At 46.7% G+C, this 24,309-nt stretch overlaps 1 protein-coding gene across 4 annotated transcripts in view; it reads right to left on the reverse strand.

Annotated features, from left to right (window-relative positions):
* Positions 1-24,309, reverse strand: part of SFMBT2 (Scm like with four mbt domains 2) — a 349,877-nt gene that overhangs the window by 100,725 nt on the left and 224,843 nt on the right. The window lies entirely within an intron of this gene.

A 24,309-nucleotide genomic window follows, 5' to 3' on the forward strand; every position in this document is an offset into this window, starting at 1 on the left:
GTCCCAACACGGGAATTCACTAAGCACAAATCTCGGCAGTGTTTGGGATATACCGTTATGGTTTTCAAGGGTATTCACTATTAATTCGTATTTGGGTGTTAGTCTCTGAATGCTCAAGTGCGGGTGTTTTTTTCTTGCGATTCGTTAAAAAAAGCAGCAAAAAAATAGACCTGCTTTTTCCAGGCGAGTTTGGATAATCCTGCACGGATCAGTGAGATCTGTGCATGGTTATCTATGGGAAAGGGTTGTTTAGTGTAAAAACTTTAAAAAAAAATTGCGTGGGGTCCCCCCTCCTAAGCACAACCAGCCTCGGGCTCTTTGAGCCGGTCCTGGTTGCAAAAATATGGGAAAAAAATTGACAGGGGTTCCCCCATATTTTAACAACCAACACCAGGCTCTGCGCCTGGTCCTGGTGCCAAAAATACGGGGGACAAAAAGCGTAGGGGTTTACACATGGGACCCCTTTCCCCGACTGCCGAGACCCCCCGTGACTCCTGTCACAGAGGGTCCCTTCAGCCAATCAGGGAGCGCCACGTCGTGGCACTCTCCTGATTGCCTGTGCGCTCCTGAGCTGTCAGTCAGGCTGCGCACGGCAGAGATACAATGTAGCGCATAGGCGCTACATTGTATTCAATGGTGGGAACTTTGCGGTCAGCGATTGATCGCGAGTAACCTCAATGACGTGGCGCTCCCTGATTGTCTGAAGGGACCCTCTGTGACAGGAGTCACGGGGGGTCTCGGCAGTCGGGGAAAGGGGTCCCATGTGTAAACATAGGACCCCTTTCAGTGCATGGTTCGGGTTTTTTGGTTTGTTTTTTTGCCAAGTACGTGGATAACAGGCTCAGAAGAGGACCGATCTACACTGGATTTTTGTGAGTATAATTTTATTTTCAGGTACCCCATGGATTCTACTTGGAGAAGTGGACCGACCCTCGTGTGAACATAGGTAAGTGTGTGTGAATGTAGGTGTGCATGTATGTAATAAAGTTTTACTTTCAAGGTGTGTGAGTTCTGTTTTTATTTGGGTATTTTTTTTGTAGTAGTACCACAGGTACCAGCGGGCCCGTTTTTCCACCGCATGCTGGTACTTGTGGTTCTCCAAGTACCAGCTTGTGGGGGAGGCTTGCTGGGATTTGTAGTACTGCTACAAAAAACAATATTCTTATTTTTACACATGGCCATCAGCCCCCCATCCGCAGCCCTTGGATGGGGGGACAGCCTCGGGCTTCACCCCTGGCCCTTGGGTGGATGGAGGGGGGGGACCCCTTGATTTAATGGGTCCCTGCTCCTCCAGGGTACCCCGGCCAGGGATGACTAGTTAGTGATTTAATGCCAGGGCCGCAGGGACCTATATAAAAGTGTCCCCCGGCTGTGGTATTATCTCTCTGACTAGTGGAGCCCGGTGCTGGTGTTAAAAAATAAGAATTTACTTACCGATAATTCTATTTCTCGGAGTCCGTAGTGGATGCTGGGGTTCCTGAAAGGACCATGGGGAATAGCGGCTCCGCAGGAGACAGGGCACAAAAGTAAAGCTTTTACAGGTCAGGTGGTGTGTACTGGCTCCTCCCCCTATGACCCTCCTCCAGACTCCAGTTAGGTACTGTGCCCGGACGAGCGTACACAATAAGGGAGGATTTTGAATCCCGGGTAAGACTCATACCAGCCACACCAATCACACCGTACAACTTGTGATCTAAACCCAGTTAACAGTATGATAACAGAGGAGCCTCTGAAAGATGGCTTCCTAAACAATAACCCGAATTAGTTAACAATAACTATGTACAAGTATTGCAGATAATCCGCACTTGGGATGGGCGCCCAGCATCCACTACGGACTCCGAGAAATAGAATTATCGGTAAGTAAATTCTTATTTTCTCTATCGTCCTAAGTGGATGCTGGGGTTCCTGAAAGGACCATGGGGATTATACCAAAGCTCCCAAACGGGCGGGAGAGTGCGGATGACTCTGCAGCACCGAATGAGAGAACTCCAGGTCCTCCTTTGCCAGGGTATCAAATTTGTAAAAATTTACAAACGTGTTCTCCCCTGACCACGTAGCTGCTCGGCAGAGTTGTAATGCCGAGACCCCTCGGGCAGCCGCCCAAGATGAGCCCACCTTCCTTGCGGAATGGGCCTTAACAGATTTAGGCTGTGGCTGGCCTGCCACAGAATGTACAAGTTGAATTTTGTTACAAAACCAACGAGCAATCGACTGCTTAGAAGCAGGTGCACCCAACTTGTTGGGTGCATACAGTATAAACAGCGAGTCAGATTTTCTGACTCCAGCCGTCCTTTAAATGTATATTTTTAAGGCTCTGACAACGTCCAACAACTTGGAGTCCTTCAAGTCGTCTGTAGCCGCAGGCACTACAATAGGCTGGTTCAGGTGAAACGCTGATACCACCTTAGGGAGAAAATGCGGACGCGTCCGCAGCTCTGCCCTATGTCGAATGGAAAATTAAATAAGGGCTTTTATAAGACAAAGCCGCCAGTTCAGATACTCTCCCGGCCGAAGCCAGTGCCAGTAACATAGTCACTTTCCATGTGAGATATTTCAAATCCACATTCTTTAGTGGTTCAAACCAATTGGATTTGAGGAAATCTAAAACTACATTTAGATCCCACGGTGCCACCTTAGGCACCACAGGAGGCTGTATATGCAGTACTCCTTTGATAAAAATCTGGACCTCAGGGACTGAGGCCAATTCTTTGTGGAAGAATATTGATAGGGCCGAAATTTGAACCTTAATAGATCCCAATTTGAGACCCATAGACAATCCTGATTGCAGGAAATGTAGGAAAACGACCCAGTTGAAATTCCTCCATCGGAGCACTCCGCTGCTCGCACCACGCAACATATTTTCGCCAAATACGGCGATAATGCTTCGCGGTGACTTCCTTCCTTGCCTTTATCAAGGTAGGAATGACTTCTTCTGGAATGCCTTTTCCTTTTAGGATCTGGCATTCAACGCCATGCCGTCAAACGCAGCCGCGGTAAGTCTTGAAAAAGACAAGGACCCTGCTGAAGCAGGTCCCTTCTCAGAAGTAGAGGCCACGGATCGTCCGTGACCATCTCTTGAAGTTCCGGGTACCAAGTCCTTCTTGGCCAATCCGGAGCCACTAGTCTTACTCCTCTTTGCCGTATAATCCTCAATACCTTTGGTATGAGAGGCAGAGGAGGAAACACATATACCGACTGGTACACCCAAGGTGTTACCAGCGCGTCCACAGCTATTGCCTGCGGATCTCTTGACCTGGCGCAATACCTGTCCAGTGTTTTGTTGAGGCGAGACGCCATCATGTCCACCATTGGTTTTACCCAACGGTTTAATAGCATGTGGAAAACTTCTGGATGAAGTCCCCACTCTCCCGGGTGAAGGTCGTGTCTGCTGAGGAAGTCTGCTTCCCAGTTGTCCACGCCCGGGATGAATACTGCTGACAGTGCTATCACGTGATTCTCCGCCCAGCGAAGGATCCTGGCAGCTTCTGCCATTGCCCTCCTGCTTCTTGTGCCGCCCTGTCTGTTTACATGGGCGACTGCCGTGATGTTGTCCGACTGGATCAACACCGGTCTTCCTTGAAGCAGAGGTTCCGCCTGGCTTAGAGCATTGTAGATTGCTCTTAGTTCCAGAATGCTTATGTGAAGAGACTTTTTCAGGCTCGACCACACTCCCTGGAAATTTCTTCCCTGTGTGACTGCTCCCCAGCCTCTCAGGCTGGCATCCGTGGTCACCAGGATCCAATCCTGTATGCCGAATCTGCGGCCCTCCAATAGATGAGCCTCCTGCAACCACCACAGAAGGGATACCCTTGTCCTCGGCGACAGGGTTATCCGCAGGTGCATCTGAAGATGCGACCCTGACCATTTATCCAACAGATCCCTTTGCATGGAATCTGCCGAAAGGGATTGCTTCGTAAGAAGCTACCATTTTTTCCCAGGACTCTTGTGCATTGATGTACAGACACCTTTCCTGGTTTTAGGAGGTTCCTGACCAGGTCAGATAACTCCTTGGCTTTTTCTTCGGGAAGAAAAACCTTTTTCTGAACTGTGTCCAGAATCATCCCCAGGAACAGCAGACGAGTTGTCGGCATTAATTGGGATTTTGGAATATTCAGAATCCATCCGTGCTGCTTTAGCACCTCTTGAGATAGTGCTAAACCCATCTCTAGCTGTTCTCTGGACCTTGCCCTTATTAGGAGATCGTCCAAGTATGGGATAATTAATACGCCTTTTCTTCGAAGAAGAAATATTATCTCGGCCATTACCTTTGTAAAGACCCGAGGTGCCGTGGACAAACCAAACGGCAGCGTCTGAAACTGATAGTGACAGTTTTGTACAACGAACCTGAGGTACCCCTGGTGTGAGGGGTAATTGGAACGTGGAGATACGCATCCTTGATGTCCAAGGATACCATAAAGTCCCCTTCTTCCAGGTTCGCTATCACTGCTCTGAGTGACTCCATCTTGAACTTGAACTTCTTTATGTATAGGTTCAAGGACTTCAGATTTAGAATAGGCCTTACCGAGCCATCCGGCTTCGGTACCACAAATAGAGTGGAATAATACCCCTTCCCTTGTTGTAGAAGAGGTACCTTGACTATCACCTGCTGAGAATACAGCTTGTGAATGGCTTCCAAAACCGTCTCCCTTTCTGAGGGGGACGTTGGTAAAGCAGACTTCAGGAAACGGCGAGGTGGCTCTGTCTCTAATTTCAACCTGTACCCCTGAGATATTATCTGCAGGATCCAGGGATTTACCTGCGAGTGAGCCCACTGCGCGCTGTAATTTTTGAGACGACCGCCTACCGCCCCCGAGTCCGCTTGCGAAGCCCCAGCGTCATGCTGAGGCTTTTGTAGAAGCCGGGGAGGGCTTCTGTTCCTGGGAAGGAGCTGCCTGTTGCTGTCTCTTCCCTCGTCCTCTGCCTCGTGGCAGATATGAATAGCCCTTTGCTCTCTTATTTTTAAAGGAACGAAAGGGCTGCGGTTGAAAGGTCGGTGCCTTTTTCTGTTGGGGAGTGACTTGAGGTAGAAAGGTGGATTTCCCGGCCGTAGCCGTGGCCACCAAATCCGATAGACCGACCTCAAATAACTCCTCTACGCATCGCCTGTCCACTGTCGTGTCCATAAAGCTCTTCTGGCCGAAATGGACATAGCACTTACCCGTGATGCCAGTGTGCAGATATCTCTCTGTGCATCACGCATATAAAGAAATGCATCCTTTATTTGTTCTAACGACAGTAAAATATTGTCCCTGTCCAGGGTATCAATATTTTCGATCAGGGACTCTGACCAAACTACCCCAGCACTGCACATCCAGGCAGTCGCAATAGCTGGTCGTAGTATAACACCTGCATGTGTGTATATACCTTTTTGGATATTTTCCATCCTCCTATCTGATGGATCTTTAAGTGCGTCCGTCTCAGGAGAGGGTAACGCCACTTGTTTTGATAAGCGTGTTAGCGCTTTGTCCACCCTAGGAGGTGTTTCCCAGCGCTCCCTAACCTCTGGCGGGAAAGGGTATAAAGCCAATAACTTCTTTGAAATTAGCAGTTTTTTATCGGGGCACCCCACGCTTCATCACACACGTCATTTAATTCTTCTGATTCGGTAAAAACTACTGGTAGTTTTTTCACACCCCACATAATACCCTGTTTCGTGGTACCTGTAGTATCAGCTAAATGTAACATCTCCTTTATTGCCAAAATCATATAACGTGTGGCCCTACTGGAAAATACGGTTGATTCGTCACCTTCACCACCGGAATCAGTGCCTGTGTCTGGGTCTGTGTCGACCGACTGAGGCAAGGGACGTTTTACAGCCCCTGACGGTGTTTGAGGCGCCTGGACAGACACTAATTGAGTGTCCGGCCGCCTCATGTCGGCAAACGACTGCTTAAGCGAGTTGACGCTATCCCGTAATTCCACAAATAAAGGCATCCATTCTGGTGTCGACCCCCTAGGAGGTGACATCCTCATATTTGGCAATTGCTCCGCCTCCACACCAATAACGTCCTCATACATGTCGACACACACGTACCGACACACAGCAGACACACAGGGAATGCTCTATACGAAGACAGGACCCACTAGCCCTTTGGGGAGACAGAGGGAGAGTCTGCCAGCACACACCAAAAAGCGCTATATATGACAGGGATAGCCTTATGATTAAGTGCTCCCTTATAGCTGCTTTTATATTAATATATTGCCATTTATTCTGCCCCCCCTCTCTGTTATACCCTGTTTCTGTAGTGCAGTGCAGGGGAGAGACCTGGGAGCCTTCCTGACCAGCGGAGCTGTGACAGAAAATGGCGCCGTGTGCTGAGGAGATAGGCCCCGCCCCTTTTTCGGCGGGCTCGTCTCCCGCTATTTAGTACATTTAGGCAGGGGTAAATATCTCCATATAGCCTCTGGGGCTATATGTGAGGTATTTTTAGCCTTTTTAAAGGTTTTCATTTGCCTCCCAGGGCGCCCCCCCCCAGCGCCCTGCACCCTCAGTGACTGCCGTGTGAAGTGTGCTGAGAGGAAAATGGCGCACAGCTGCAGTGCTGTGCGCTACCTTAAGAAGACTGCAGGAGTCTTCAGCCGCCGATTCTGGACCTCTTCTTGCTTCAGCATCTGTGAGGGGGCCGGCGGCGAGGCTCCGGTGACCATCCAGGCTGTACCTGTGATCGTCCCTCTGGAGCTTCATGTCCAGTAGCCAAGAAGCCAATCCATCCTGCACGCAGGTGAGTTCACTTCTTCTCCCCTCTGTCCCTCGTTGCAGTGATCCTGTTGCCAGCAGGAATCACTGTAAAATAAAAAACCTAAGCTAAACTCTCTAAGCAGCTCTTTATGAGAGCCACCTAGAATTGCACCCTTCTCGGCCGGGCACAAAAATCTAACTGGAGTCTGGAGGAGGGTCATAGGGGGAGGAGCCAGTACACACCACCTGACCTGTAAAAGCTTTACTTTTGTGCCCTGTCTCCTGCGGAGCCGCTATTCCCCATGGTCCTTTCAGGAACCCCAGCATCCACTTAGGATGATAGAGAAATACGGGGGACCCCTACGCTTTTTGTCCCCCGTATTTTTGGCACCAGGACCAGGCGCAGAGCCCTGTGCTGGTTGTTAAAATATGGGGGAACCCCTGTCAATTTTTTCCCCATATTTTTGGAACCAGGACCGGCTCAAAGAGCCCGAGGCTGGTTGTGCTTAGGAGGGGGGACCCCACGCAATTTTTTTCTTGATTTTTAACACTTGAATTTTTTTTTTAAAGGGGCACAATGAAGCCCTGCATGGATCTCACAGATCCGGCCGGGATTCTTTGTGTTTTGTCAGGCAGTGTTTTACTCATCACTCCCGTAAAACACTGCCTGACATTACGAATCACATCGACATCGGAAAAGACGAATGTTGCAAACTCGGCAGCTTAGTAAATGACCGTATCAGGATTCAAAAAGTTGCAGTAAAATGCACCCGATACCATTCGAGTTCAAACACCCTTAAAAACGGCTAAAACACGAATATTAGTAAATATACCCCTATGTTTTAAATGAACAGAATAGCTTATCACATCCATTGGTCAGGGTATATTGTGGCATCCCTGCCTGCTTAGAGTGCAATGTGTAATGGTATAATTTCTATTGTTTATGTTACCCAATAATTTAGTCAGACCTGCACTGCTTCATAGTGTCTAATCTGAAGAGTATTGCATACATGCAGCACAATTATGGTCGCTTACTACTCCCAAATCATTTTAGAGTCTCCCAATACCCTGGATTGTAAATCAACCCCCCCCCCCCCCCCCTCCAATTCTTTAGATTATTTACTACAGCTCACCTCATCCTGCCGGGTGAATAGGGTCGCCATCAGGGGGGGACTGCCGGGACTCCGGTCTTTGGACCAGACCGTGAGGGGACCTGCATGGCAGCAGTGTGTATTGGAGTGCACCGCATACTGCCAAAGAGGGACAGAGCTCGTAAGTTCTGATTGGCTCACGCCCGACTCTTTAAATACCGCCGGTGCTGTCCCGCTTTGACTGCCTGCTCCAGACTAGTTCCCTGTTGTGCTGATGTGGTCCCATTCATCGCAGTTGTGCCTAGTGGCACCACTTGATGTCCTGTGGCAATGGCGCCCAGAACAGTAAGTTGTGGGGGCTGAAAGGGAAGCGGAAGGTGAGGTGAGGTGGGGGAGCCCATGCCTATTCTGGCAGTTTAAGGCCCCACAATTTCTAATGGCAGCCCTGCTTGAGAACAGCAAAGAGTTTCTGGGCAAGGACAGTGATTTGCTGTCAATGCTCATTAGCCCCTTCTGACAACTCTTAGCAATGCCTTGGTCCCCTGGTAGGAATGAAGTCAGCCTGCTGATCCTTGTGTTACAGCAGTCGTCTTTTCTCAGTGTCTGCTGCTGCCAGTGTGCTGTGGCTGATACTCTGATAGCATGCATTTTATTAGTAATCTTTAGTTAAACACGTAAGAAGGACAATACAATACAAAGTTTTAAAATGTGGCTTTTACCAAGAGCTGATCTGTAAGACTAATTTTTTAACAAATGTGGTAAACCAACAATATTTAGACAAAATATAGGTTGTAGTTGAACAATATATATCTAAAATAAAACATCAAAATAATAGAACATCAAATAATGGCTATAAGTATCCCTAAAAAATTTCCTCAAAGTAGCTCACGTGACCGATACAGGTATGCTGTAGTATTAAAGATAACAATCCATGCATTGGATTGGCCTACAGTAAGTGGTGCATAATTCGGATATCTAGTGTACGTAATGATTTGGCGGATACTATAAAGGTATGTGATACAGCCAATAATAGGTGTTAGGGACTACAAGTTGCAGACAGTCCAGTCTTCACAATGGAATAACATCTAATACACCCAAAAACATACTTTGAAACATAATCCAAATCGTCCAGTCAAGAAATATATGCTTGGGGTTGAATTCACACAAGGTCAAATTGCATTTGTAATTTATTAACTGGGCATCACATTTATCATACTCTATACTTTATATTGTAAAATGTCATGTGTGGGTACCATGAATTCAACCATTGCATTGGCCTCTGTCGTGTACTGAAAGTGGCTTTCCAATAGGGGAAGAACATTCAACTCTGCTGTAAAATTAACATGTTTAAAATATACATTAGCACAGTGGTTCCCAAACTTTCTTGAATAACGGCACCCTAGAGTATCAGAATTTTTTACACGGCACCCCTAGGCCAAACATTTCTTATTGAAAAATATAGAAATAAATATTAAATTAACTGAATTGTGTTTATAATTATATGTCATCCTTAGGTTCAGTTATATGGTGAGACATTTGCTTCTGTTTGTCCATATATTTTATGATTGAAGGCCACCAGCACTGGTTTGGCCCAGTGCCGTTTCTTGCGGCGGGCGAGCCGTGCAACCGCACGGGGCGCCCGCCACGGCACTTTGCGTGTCCTTGTCTGCTCCTCCTTCCTCTTCCCGAGCACTCCTGCTCGGGGGGCGGAGTTTCGCAGAATGACGCGATTGCGTCATGACGTCACGATGCAATCGCGTAATTCCGCGAAACCACGCCCCCCGAGCAGGAGTACTCGGATGATGGAGGAGGAGCAGACTACCTGGAAGGAGGAGGCGGCCGGCGCGAGGGAGGTGAGGCGGCCCGACTTCGAAGAGCGGGAAGGTTCTGTATATGTAAGTAGTCTCTCTCTCTCCCCCCCCCCTTCCTCCCCCCCCCACTTGACACCTGCCTGCCGCACTGTATTTAATGGGGACACCTGCCTTCCGCACTGTATTTAATGGGGACATCTGCCTTCCGCACTGTATTTAATGGGGACACCTGCCTGCCGCACTGTATTTAATGGGGACATCTGCTTGTGTACTGTGTAAAATGGGGACACCTGCCTGTCGTAGTGTATAAAATGGGGACACCTGCCTGCGTAGTGTATAAAATGGGGACACCTGCCTGCCATACTGTGTAAAAAGGGGACACCTGCCTGCCGTACTGTGTAAAATGGGGACATGTGCCTGCCACACTGTGTAAAATGGGGACACCTGCCTGCGTAATGTGTAAAATGGGGACACCTGCCTGCCGTTATTTATAAAATGGGGACACCTGCCTGCGTACTGTGTAAAAAGGGGACACCTGCCTGCCGTAATGTATAAAATGGGGACACCTGCCTGCGTAATGTGTAAAATGGGGACACCTGCCTGCCATACTGTGTAAAATGGGGACACTTGCCTGCCGTGATGTGTAAAATGGGGACACCTGCCTGCCATACTGTGTAAAATGGGGACACCTGCCTGCCGTACTGTGTAAAATGGGGACTTTAGATTTTTTTTATTTTTCCCTGTGGTGGCCGTGATGATATCAGATGAGGCCACGGCCATTTTAATGAGCCCACGCCCATTTTACTGAGGGGGGGGGGGCGCATTTTGAAATCTCGCACTGGGAGCCAAATTGGCTAGAAACAGCCCTGGTTTGGCCTATTACATTGACCATAAATAATTGGGATTGGCCCTGGACCACCAATTCAAGATACCCCAGCAAGTTTCCCAAGGCACCCCAGGGTAAACACGGCACAAAGTTTGAGAACCACTGCATTAGCATCTTAAAGCTCAAAATACCTAAATCATAACATGGCCTGCAACGTATGCAGTTTTGGAGCACACATTGCCATAAGCCATGCAGTGTGCATTTGCTTAAAAACTGAAGCCTACAGGAGGCTCCATTGTACAGCATATTTCCATGTGCCACTTTCATGGCCATTTCAAGAGCATCTTTTTAACACAAAGGATAAGTAAGCTGATGTAACTACCTCAGTTTAGTATGATAATGATATAGAATTTGATGGCAGATAAGAACCACTTGGCCACTCTAGTCTGCCCTTTTTTTTTACCAATTTTTTACCTCAGACCTTATATGATCCTTATTTCTTTGTAAGGATATCCTTATGTCTATCCCATGTATGTTTAAATTACTCTACTGTCTTAGCCTCTACCACCTCTGATGGGAGGCTATTCCACTTGTCCACTACCATTTCTGTGAAATAATTGTTCCTCAAATTTCCACTGAACCTCCCCCCCTCCAGTCTTAGTGCATGTCCTCGTGTCCTATTGCTTCTCTTCATTTGGAGAATGTTTCCCTCCTGGACTTTGTTAAAATCCTTGATATATTTGAAGGTTTCTATCATGTCCCCCTGTCCCTTCTCTGCTCCAAACTATACTTATTGAGATTTTTAGCCTGGATATGTTTTGTGATGTAGGCCATGCACCAATTTAGTTGCCCTTCTTTGTACAGTCTCTAATATATTCAACATTTATTCAAATTGCCCACAAATAGCTCCTCTATTTAAACAGACACCATGCAATGGAAATGGAACCATGATAACAAGAATTATATTATCACCCCCCACAACTGCCCCCTGACCCACGACTTCAGGATAACACTGAATTGGGGTTCCAAAAAGATGTCAAGCATGACGGAGAAGCCACGCAGGCCTTGGTGTAGTCCTGGTCCTCTTAACATGTAATATCCAGAAATTGGGACAGAAAGCTGGCAACTAACCATCTTCTACATATCATTTTATAGACAAGCCCATACACACACTTACTAGACTTAATTTTGTCAGAATCCAGTGAACATACCAGTATGTTTTTGAGTGTGAGAGGAAACCAGAGCACCAGGAGAAACCCAACGCATACATGTAAAGAACATACAAAGTCCATACAGATAGGATCCTGATCGGGAATTGTACTCATGAACTCAGTGCTGTGAGGCAGTAGTGCTGATAACTACACCACTGTGCTACCCCGCAATTCCGACTACATGCCACTGAGATGCTCTGAGCTAACACCCCTTTATTACCCAGTTATATATCCTATTTAAACATAAGAGGAGATGTGAGCAACTGTAGATACATACTCTTGGCTACGAAGCATGCAGAGTGCTAAAAATCACAAGATTCGTCCAGATAATAGAATTGCATGTAACGCTACATTAGCTCTATGACTGCACATTACTTCAATGTTAGTTTACATTTTTACCTTTTTATTGATGCTAAAGTTTTAGCTGAAACCAAGGGATTTGTCTTAAGTGAATTAGGTATAGCTTTTAAACGGGCTATTTACATAAGTGTATATTAGTGCTGCCGAATGTGCAAGGACTAAAAAGCCCACTTTTTGTGCCCACAGACGTTGTAATAGTGATTGGTGAGTCTTTATACACAGGGTCAGCCCGAGCTTAATTTTTTGGTAAGTGAATATTGATTTTGATGCCCTTTGATGGGATAAACTTTATAAAGCACATTCCACAAAACTGGGTGTGGTCTCGCAAGGAAGGATGTGACCAGACAATAGTATACCCAAGGGTATAGGGAGATAGTGGGTGACTGAAGAGGCAGGGGTAACAAGGTGGGAGAGGGTGACAGGGTTTATACGCCAGCATCTAAACGTTTCTCCATCTGGCCAGGGCCTCCTATGCTTGTGGCTGTGCAGCATTGACACGGCCGCACCACTTCCATAATATAGCCACTACATGGCCCATTTCTGCGAGCATTACTAGCCACCTCTCAGCCACCACCCAGGAACGCCCATCACTTTTTGGCCACCTTTAAGATACCTTCTAAATTGATTGCAATAGCACCTTTGTGCATACACAAAGACTGTCACTGGGGTTTTCAACTATTGGGACACCTCGCACTTATTGACTTTTTAAACACCGGGTTGGGTGAAATATGATCAGACACTTGTTTTGATATAATTTTAAATATTTATTTTATACACAAAAAAACTTTCACTTTATAAAACCTGAATTTTTCAAGACAATGGGGTATATTTACTAAGGTCCCGATTTTGACCGAGATGCCGTTTTTTCTTCAAAGTGTCATCTCGGTAATTTACTAAGCAAAAATCACGGCAGTGATGAGGGCATTCGTAATATTTTGGAAGTCCTAGGAAAAAATCACGAATCAATACACCATCGGTCAAATACGCCTGCAATTTGGTAGAAATCGGGAATTTACTAAAAAGTGCAAAACACAAACACTGCCAACAATTGCCAAACACTGCCGTGATGAAATACAAATCGTGAAAAAGTGCTAAAAAAAACCAGACCTGCTTTTTTATCCCGTGTTTGTATAGACATGCACGGATCCATGAGATCCGTGCAAGTTTTTCAGTGGGAAGGGGTGGGAAATGTTTTAATTTTTCAAAAAAAAAATGCGTGGGGTCCCCCTTCCTAAACCAAACCAGCCTCAGGCTCTTTGAGCCGGCCCTGGTTGCAAAAATATGGGGAAAAAATTGACAGGGGTTCCCCCATATTTAAACAACCAGCACCGGGCTCTGCGCCTGGTCCTGGTTCCAAAAATACGGGGGACAAAAAGCGTAGGGGTCCCCCGTATTTTTGAAACCAGCACCGGGCTCCACTAGCTGGACAGATAATGCCACAGCCGGGGGTCACTTTTATACAGTGCCTTGCGGCCATGGCATCAAATATCCAACTAGTCACCCCTGGCCGGGGTACCCTGGGGGAGTGGGGACCCCTTCAATCAAGGGGTCCCCCCCCCCAGCCACCCAAGGGCCAGGGGTGAAGCCCGAGGCTGTCCCCCCCATCCAATGGGCTGCGGATGGGGGGCTGATAGCCTTTGTTGAAAGTAATGAATATTGTTTTTAGTAGCAGTACTACAAGTCCCAGCAAGCCTCCCCCGCAAGCTGGTACTTGGAGAACCACAAGTACCAGCATGCGGCGGAAAACCGGGCCCGCTGGTACCTGTAGTACTGCTACTAAAAAAATACCCCAATAAAGACATTACACACACACCTTGAAAGTATAACTTTAATGCATACATACACACCACCATATACACACACGAGGGTCGGTCCTCTTCTCCATGTAGAATCCAAGGTGTACCTGTTGAAAAAATCCTACTCACCAAATCCAGTGTAGAGGGCTCCTCGGATAATCCATTTGTAATCCACGTACTTGTAAAAATAAAAAAACGGGACACCCGACCACGAACTGAAAGGGGCCCCATGTTTTCACATGGGATCCCTTTCCCCGAATGCCAGGAACCCCCTCTGACTGATGTCTAAGTGGGTTTCTTCAGCCAATCAGGGAGCGCCACGTTGTGGCACCCTCCTGATCGGCTGTGTGCTCCTGTACTGTCTGTCAGGCGGCACACGGCAGTGTTACAATGTAGCGCCTATGTCCTCCATTGTAACCAATGGTGGGAACTTTGTGGTCAGCGGTGAGGTCACTTTCGGTCAACCGCTGACCACAAAGTTCCCACCATTGGTTACAATGGAGCGCATAGGCGCTACATTGTAACACTGCCGTGTGCCGCCTGTCAGACAGTACAGGAGCACACAGCCGACCAGGAGGGTGCCACAACGTGGCGCTCCCTGATAGGCTGAAGAAACCCACTTAGACATCAGTCAGAGGGGGTTTCTGGCATTCGGGGAAAGGGGTCCCATGTGAAAACATGGGGCCCCTTTCAGTTCGTGGTCGTGTGTCCCGTTTTTTTATTTTTACAAGTACGTGGATTACAAATGGATTATCCGAGGAGCCCTCTACACTGGATTTGGTGAGTAGGATTTTTTCCACAGGTACACCTTGGATTCTACATGGAGAAGAGGACCGACCCTCGTGTGAACATAAGGTAAGTATGTGTATATGGTGGTGTGTATGTATGCATTAAAGTTATACTTTCAAGGTGTGTGTGTAATGTCTTTATTGGGGTATTTTTTTAGTAGTAGTACTACAGGTACCAGCGGGCCCGGTTTTCCGCCGCATGCTGGTACTTGTGGTTCTCCAAGTACCAGCTTGCGGGGGAGGCTTGCTGGGACTTGTAGTACTGCTACTAAAAACAATATTCATTACTTTCAACAAAGGCTATCAGCCCCCCATCCGCAGCCCATTGGATGGGGGGGACAGCCTCGGGCTTCACCCCTGACCCTTGGGTGGCTGGGGGGGGGACCCTTGATTGAAGGGGTCCCCACTCCCCCAGGGTACCCCGGCCAGGGGTGACTAGTTGGATATTTGATGCCACGGCCGCAAGGCACTGTATAAAAGTGACCCCCGCCTGTGGCATTATCTGTCCAGCTAGTGGAGCCCGGTGCTGGTTTCAAAAATACGGGGGACCCCCTACGCTTTTTGTCCCCCGTATTTTTGGAACCAGGACCAGGCGCAGAGCCCGGTGCTGGTTGTTTAAATATGGGGGAACCCCTGTCAATTTTTTTCCCATATTTTTGCAACCAGGGCCGGCTCAAAGAGCCCGAGGCTGGTTTGGCTTAGGAGGGGGGACCCCACGCAATTTTTTTTTAAGTTTAAACATTTTTTTTTTTTTTTTACAAGGTGCACAATGAAGCCCAGCACGGATCTCACAGATCCGGCCGAGATTAATTGTATTAAAGTCGGCAGTGTCACTCACGTAAAACACTGCCTAAAAAAACGAATGACATCGACATCGGAAAAACCGAAAATGCAGAATACGGCAGCTTAGTAAATTAGTCATAATCAATTCAAAAAGTTGCATATTTACACTTTCGATGTCATTCGTGATTGAACTTTGACCTCAAACGGGAAAATACGATTCTTAGTAAATTTACCCCAATGTGTGTATTTAGTAACAAAACAATATCTACACTCAATATCACAAAATCTCAGCAATAGCAATAGTGATAATGGTAAGAATAAGTCCTAAGAGGTGCATCAGTTAAGAATAAAAATTAGTTTTCTTAAAAAACGAATGCATTGCATAAAAAAATAGGTGTGTATAGAATTATGTACACTTACACCGCCTTTATCCAATAGAAAAGTGCACTTTGTTATTCCAAATGAGTACTTGATGGACTACGATGTTGTGAGAGTTAGAATTTCTCGTTATTCTGTATGGATTGTCCATAGACAACTTGTACTTTGCCCACTGGAAGCAGCAGCCAGTGTGGGGACCCCAGACGCCTGTCATTTTCCCACACTGCGGGAGCTGGGACCCAGCTGATAAGTCCAATCGTTTCTGTGCAAAATAGTTGTTTTTGACATGTTCTTTTGTGTTAAAACGTTGTTGTTTTTTTTATGCAGACACAGGCATAAATGAAACCTTGCTGCTGGACTCTACTTTTTTCATGTATAGAGAATTATAATTCATGAAAATTTAGTGCCTGGGTAATTTAATTTCATTGGGGTTTTCAGAAATGTTTGCACATGCACAGTTGCAAATAGTCGCTCAACTACATGAACATCGGCATTGAGTGAGGATTGTGTGCTGCTACGAATCAGGTCCTATGGCAGGTAAAGGGCACATTGTCTAATCACAATATAATACTGATTTTGATTAGTCTAGTGTCAATTGTATAAAAAAAAGCCAATATTTGGTTGCTATGAGTTACAGTGCGTGTGTTATTTTCACCATGTTTTTGAATTGGGTGTGGTATATTTTGTTGACATCATGTCGACATTCATGTCAACATGATAATGTTGACATAGTTGTCCATGGTTGACATTAACCATGTCAACATTCATCATGTAAAGAAAATGTCCCAGGCAGGGGCGTTTCTACAGAGTAGGGGGCCCGTGTGCACCTCCGGGTGGGCTCTCTCCTCTGTACAGTGTTGTAGACTCCAGCATTGTGACGGAGTCTACGGCGCATTGCTCAGGCCTCTGGAAATATGGCGCCCGCCATGATCCGGAGACCAATTTGGTTACCATGCATGCGCGGCAGATATTTTGGCGGCAATTTCCGCTGCGACCGGCACTGGACTCTGGAATGGTAAGTATTAAAGTGGGTGCAATGTGCACTGCACACATTGCACCCATTATAGAAACGCCAATGGTCCCAGGTAATCTAGTGGTGAATTACCTGGTACGGGAGGTCAGGTGGCTTTAGAAATGTACTCCAGGTTCATTGGTAAGCTGGTGAAGACCTTTGGCAGATCCAGTAGCACTTATGGAAGTGAGTATCATTAACCTTAACCCTCAAAAGTACATCTACAGGTGATTCTGAGTTTTATTTTGTGCGCATAATGCTGGTATATATTGTGAGATAAAATGCCTGTCAGACTATCAGACATTTTATCTGACAGGTTCAAACCAGTAGATATTGGATAGCCTGTTTTCCACTGCCTCTCCCAGTCACCCCCTGATTCTCTATATCACCCTTTGTGTGTCACCCACTGCATCACCCTCTATTTCTCCCTGTCATCCACTACCTTTCCATGTCACCCACTGCCTTTCCCTGTCACCCACTGCCTCTCCCTGTCACCCAGTACCACTCCCCTGTCACCCACTGCTTCTTCCTGTCACCCACTCCCTGTCAACCACTGTCTCTTGCTGTCACTCACTGCCTCATCCTGTTACCCAGTGCCTCTCCCCATCACCCTTACCAGTTACTCACTGCCTCTCCCTGTCATCCTCTACCTGTCAACCACTGCCTCTCCCCATCAGCCTCTGACAGTTACTCACTACCTCTTCCTGTCACCCTCTGTGTCTACCTGACACCCTCTTCCTATCCCTTTAACCCTCCCCCTATTGTCCACTGCCTTTCCCTGTCACTCACTGCTGTGTGGCAGATTATTAACTTGGGGTGGGGCAGAGGAGGGGCCTACCACTCACAAGTTCCACCACTGATACAATAGTAGGTCTGCTCTAACAGGGGGGTCATTCTGACCTGATCGCACACTGCCATTTTTCGCAGAGCGCAGCAATCAGGTCACTACTGTGCATGAGTATGCACCACAATGCGCAGGAGCGTCGTACGGGTACTGAGCGGATCATTGCTGGGTGATGGATTTAATGAAGAATCCATTCGCACAGCCGATCGCAAGAAGATTGACAGGAAGAAGGCGTTTATAGGTGTCAACTGACCGTTTTCTGGGAGTGGTTGGAAAAACGCAGGCGTGTCCAAGCGTTTGCAGGGCGGGTGTCTGATGTCAATTCCAGGACCGGACAGGCTGATGTGATCACAGTGGCTGAGTAAGTTCAGACCTACTCAGAAACTGCACAAACTATTTTTGTAGTGCTCGGCTGCACAGGCGTTCACACACTTGCAAAGCTAAAATACACTCCCCAGTGGGCAGCGACTATGCGTGTGCATGGCTTCAAAAGGTAGCTAGCGAGCAGGAGCGGCATCCGATGTTCTGAATCTAGGAGCCGCATCCGATGTTCTGAATCCAGGAGCCGCGTCCGATGTTCTGGCCGCAGGAGCTGCATCCGATGTTCTGAATCCAGGAGCGGCATCCGATGTTCTGATTCCAGGAGCCACGTCCGATATTCTGATTCCAGGAGCGGTGTCCAATTTTCTGGCCGAAGGAGCGGCATCCGATGTTCTGAATCCAGGAGCCATGTCCGATGTTCTGAATCCAGGAGCCACGTCCGATATTCTGATTCCAGGAGCGGTGTCCGATGTTCTGGCCGCAGGAGCTGCATCCGATGTCCTGGCCGCAAGAGCCGCATCCGATGTTCTGAATCCAGGAGCCGCATCCGATGTTCTGAATCCAGGAGCCGCATCCGATGTTCTGAATCCAGGAGCCACGTCCGATGTCCTGACCGTAGGAGCCGTGTCCGATGTTTTGATTCCAGGAATGGCATCCGACGTTCTGACCGCTGGAGCCATGTCTGATGTTCTGATTGCAGGAGCTTCATCCGATGTTCTGATTGCAGGAGCCGCATTCGATGTTCTGATTGCAGGAGCCGCATCCGATGTTCAGACTCCAGGAACTTTGTCCGGTGCACAGATTGCAGGAGGGGAGTCTGAAGTGTCGACCCCGGGAGGGGTCTCTAAAGTCGCAGGAGGAGTCCCGGGAGCTATAGACCCAGGACGGGTCTTGAGAGTCGTAGCTCCAGGGGTGGAGATTCTACTTGCCCTTGCCTCGCGGCTTGAGGTTCCATTTGCCCTTGCCTCGTGGCATGAGGTTCCATTTTCCCTTGTCTCGCGTCATGAGGTTCCATTTGCCCTTGCCTCGCGGCATGAGGTTCCCTTTGCCCTTGCCTCGCGGCATGAGGTTACATTTGCCCTTGCCTTGCGGCATGAGGTTACATTTGCCCTTGCCTCCCGGCATGAGGTTCCCTTTACCCTTGTCTCCAGGCATAGGGAGGTCGCCGCAGTGTCGGCAACAATTTTGTGTGTGTTTTCTTCCAGGATGGTCCAGTCACCCGGTGTGCCTAGAGATCCAGCCGAGGTCTGCCGAGCCCGAGGGGTTCACTAAGCCGATCCCGAGGGGTTCACCGAGGTCTGCCGAGCCCAAGGGGTTCACCGAGGTCTGCCGAGCCTGAGGGGTTCACCGAGGTCTGCCGAGCCCGAGGGGTTCACTGAGGTCCGCTGTGCCTGGGAGATCAAAGATTTCTGTTCTGCTCTAAGGTTTTTTTTCTTTCTCTGAATTGACTGTTGTCCCAACGGAGCAAAATGTGAACTGTTGCCTCGGAGGAGCATCTGGAATCCGCTCCTTAAAGGGGGGGCTATGCTACGACGCTGCCATCTATGATGTTCTGGAGTGCAGTACATTTGGGTGGCCAGGGGTGCTGCTATGTCTCTCACCTGCAGTACCTCTGAGCAGCCAGAGGTGCTGCTATTGGAAGAGCAGTTCCAGCTGGGGTAATCAGGTGAAACATGCTCTCTCCTGATTACCTTTTCCAGCTGCAGCACATTGTGTGTATTTGTGTGTGCTCTAGTGATTGGCCCTGACCTCAGGTTAAGTATGAGCTAGTTCTGAGAGTCAGGGCCAGCTATAGTTTTGTTACAGGTCATGTTAACTTATGTTGTTCCTAGCCAGTTTATTTGTCACAGTTTTGGAGTCCTTGTTTGCTTGGTCCTGTGCCGGAATCCCTGCTGTAACCAAAGTCTTGAACCTTGCCTGCACCTAATTTCAGTGACTATTTTCCTTGCCATCCATATGTTCAGGTGAAGTTAACCTGATTCTGTATGCTTATTTCATGTTTCTTCAGTTATCCTGTATGCCTTATTTGGAATTATGCTTCAATACAGTTTTATTTCAAACCATCATCGCCTGTCATCTGTGCAACTCCTGTATTTATCTGTGTAACCATCATCCCATCATCTGTAGTCTGCAACTCCAGCATTAACCCATTAAACACTGTAACATATACTGACACCAGAATCCCAGCCGACAGTCGACATGCCAACTAAAAGGGACTATTTCCACTCATTGGTGGGCGGCCGGGATCCTGATGTCGGTATGCTGACCGCCGGGATCCCAGCAGCCGGCAAACCATACCCAACACGTTGAGTGCTTCTTTTGTCACTGTGTCACAATTTGGATTAGTAGGCAAATGTGACGTTTCAAAGTCCCTGCTTTCCTTCTTTCTAGAGAAGATGAGCTTGTCACAAGGCATGAAACTCTGGCTGAGACATTACTGAAAATCACAGGATATTTTGTAGACTTCTTGTAGATTCAAACCACTCTACCTGTTTATTGAGTCTATGCACAGCACCTTACTGTAACATAGCATTCTCTCCTTGTGTTTCTAACAAAATGATAAAAACAGCAACCAAGAGCCAGAAATGATTTGCTGTGTGTCTATTGCAATACGTCAGTGGGTAAGTAAATAAATGGCCACACGTGCTATATAAAGTGACATGGTGTTATGTAATAATGTATTAATTATATCAAACTTGACTGTCACAGAGACAAATGCCTTCCTGCTCCATTAGCCTTGCCACACCTGCCTTCACTATTGTCATGACATCACTGCTAGTAATGACTTATTTGTGAAGATACTTAAAGCAATATTTGAACTATTTGAACTTGGATAGTACAGAGTTTTCTATCATCTGAGAAGAACTATTTATGCCATGAATTGTATACTAATACAGGTTGAGTATCCCTTATCCAAAATGCTTGGGACCAGAAGTATTTTGGATATTGGATTTTTCCGTATTTTGGAATAATTGCATACCATAATGAGATATCATGGAGATGGGACCCAAGTCTAAGCACAGAATACATTTATGTTTCATATACACCTTATACACACAGCCTGAAGGTCATTTAATACAATATTTTTAATAACATTGAGCCATCAGAAAACAAAGGTTTCACTATCTCAGTCTCATTCAAAAAATTCCTTATTTCGGAATATTCCGTATTTCAGAATATTTGGATATGGGATACTCAACCTGTATCATAAGACGCCACATAAAACTTTCAGTAGCCATGGATCCTGAGGGATACCAAAAACGTAGATCTGGAAATAGTCTATTAACAGTCTGAAGAAATCCAGAGTTTGAAAATGATGTGCCTATGCAATAAATTATGGCATGTTTGGAATTCATATTTTATACTGATAATACACAATACATCACAGTGATCTGATTATCTCTCAAAAAACTATAAAACAGTATTTCAATAATGTATTACATTTTTAAGCTTAACTAGATGAATGATGTTCCTTTCAGTCATATATTACAGAGCAGAGCAGCAGCATCATGGCTCATGCTCCAGAATGAATTCTAAACAAGCAAGCACTGCTTACATATATATACACAGTGACAAGTAGACTCATACATAGCATGTGTCTGGCCTCATCCTCCTCACCCTACAGAAACACTTCTAATGAAACTTTCTCAAAAGTGATTGTAAAGTAATTGGCTGTTAATGTAAACTAAACAATATACTACTGTATTTACAAAAAAAATGTAAGCAAACAAAAATACTTATCCCTGTGAGTCTCCAAATAAAGAAGATTTTTAACCAAAGTAGGCATTGATGTAAGATACAGCCCTCTAGCTCTGATTTGCATATGTCACAGACATCTGTTGACAATATTGTCAGACACTATTAAGGTAAAAAAAAAATCCTTTGGCGTTGCTTTATCTGAAAGTATATAAAATGAATACTGTTGCATAATTTTTATCAAAAACTAAAGCAGCTGTCAGGAGGAACCAAACCCCCTAATAACATATGATTACACAAACTACACAAAAAAAATGAGATATATTATACAGATGGGATAATATATTAATATCAACAACAATATATAGACACACCTATTCTCAAATTGCACCAAATAACTCTATTTATAGACTTTGCAATTTAGCATCACCAAAACTTTAATCCTAAATTCCTAGTACACTATGGGGGTCATTCCGAGTTGATCGCACGTAGCAACTTTTTACTGCTCTTGCGATCAACCTGACGCCGCCTTTGGGGAGTGTATTTTAGCATAGCAGGGCTGCGATCGCTTGTGCAGCCCTGCTATGCTAAAGAAGTTTCTGACAAAACAAGACCAGCCCTATAGCTACTTACAATTTGCGATGGATCCAGCGAAGCAGGTCCCGGACTTGACGTCAGACATCCACCCTCAAAACGCCTGGACACGCCTGCGTTCCCTGGACTACTCCCGGAAAACGGTCAGTTGACGCCCCGACACGCCTTCCTCCTGTCAATCTTCTTGCGTTCGCCGCTGCGACCGCTTTCCTTTTCCCCGGCGTAGATGCCTGGCGACAGCATGCGCAGTTCTGACCCGATCGCACCACTGCGAAGAAGTGCAGCATGCGATCGGGTCGGAATGACCCTCTATAAGACAACTAATGTGTAAAACTAAAGCAAAATGTAGCACAATGGAGTAAAAAGTAGCAATACTGAGGATAAAGTATACTGGGGCGAAATTCAGTAGATCGCAGCAGCAAATTTGTTAGCAGTTTGGCAAAACCATGGGCCTAAATCAGACCTGATCGTAGCAGCAACTTTGGCCCTCATTCCGAGTTGATCGCTCGCTAGCTACTTTTAGCAGCCATGCAAACGCATATTCGCCGCCCACGGGGGAGTGTATTTTCACTTTGCAGGAGTGCAAACGCATGTGCCGCCGCGCGGCAGTAAACACATTTTGTGCAGAACAAGATCAGCCCTGTAGTTACTTATTCTGTGCGATCATTGCTGCGACGAAGGACCCGGTATTGATGTCAGACACCCGCCCTACCACACCTGCGTTTTTTCAAACACTCCCAGAAATGGTCAGTTGCCACCCAGAAACTCCCACTTCCTGTCAATCTCCTTGTGTCCCCCAGTGCGACTGAAAGCGTCGCTATAACCTGTGCAAAACCACAAAGCTCTTTGTACTTGTATAACGTGCATACGCATTGCAGTGCATACGCATACGCAGATTAGCCTCGGTCTACCATAATTGCTGCGCTGCGAAAATCCATAGCGAGCGATCAACTCGGAATGAGGGCCTTTATTAGCAGATGGGCAAAACCATGTGCATTGCAGGGGGCGGGGGGGGGGGGGGCAGATAAAACATTTGCAGAGAGAGATAGATTTGGGTGGGTTATTTTGTTTCTGTGCAGGGTAAATTTATTTTTACACTGCAATTTAGATTTCAGTTTGAACACACCCCACCCAAATCTAACTATCTCTGCACATGTTACATCTGCACCCCCCCCCCTCCCCTGCAGTGCACATGGTTTTGCCCAACACTGCTAACAAATTTGCTGCTGCGATCAACTCTGAATTACCCCCACAGTCTGGGTATAAGGACACAATACAATACCAATGCAACACGCATCGTTAAACTTAATCTGTGACTATATACCAATTCCTTTGCTTCACAAATACTAATCCTAAATAACTTGCACATTAGAAGCAAAGTAATACACAAAATTGAGAAAAAAATCCCATTCCCAGTATGGGAATCACCAATACCCATGGGTTGTACCACGTGTTTCCCTGACTCAGAATCAGGCCCACGATAGTACTGTCGCTTCAACTAATTACTTCTCACAAGGATTGCACATACATGAAATTATTTTCTATGGGGGTAATTCCAAGTTGATCGCAGCAGGATTTTTGATAGCAATTGGGCAAAACCATGGCCCTCATTCCGAGTCGTTCGCTCGGTATTTTTCATCGCATCGCAGTGAAATTCCGCTTAGTGCGCATGCGCAATATTCGCACTGCGACTGCGCCAAGTATCTTTGCTATGAAGATAGTATTTTTACTCACGGCTTTTTCATCGCTCCGGCGATCGTAATGTGATTGACAGGAAATGGGTGTTACTGGGCGGAAACACGGCGTTTTATGGGCGTGTGGCTGAAAACGCTACCGTTTCCGGAAAAAACGCAGGAGTGGCCGGAGAAACGGGGGAGTGGTTGGGCGAACGCTGGGTGTGTTTGTGACGTCAAACCAGGAACGACAAGCACTGAACTGATCGCACAGGCAGAGTAAGTGTGGAGCTACTCTAAAACTGCTAAGTAGTTTGTGATCGCAATATTGCGAATACATCGGTCGCAATTTTAAGATGCTAAGATACACTCCCAGTAGGCGGCGGCTTAGCGTGTGTAACTCTGCTAAATTCGCCTTGCGACCGATCAACTCGGAATGAGGGCCC

The sequence above is a fragment of the Pseudophryne corroboree genome, chromosome 6 (genome assembly GCF_028390025.1).
Source record: "Pseudophryne corroboree isolate aPseCor3 chromosome 6, aPseCor3.hap2, whole genome shotgun sequence".
Taxonomy (NCBI): domain Eukaryota; kingdom Metazoa; phylum Chordata; class Amphibia; order Anura; family Myobatrachidae; genus Pseudophryne; species Pseudophryne corroboree.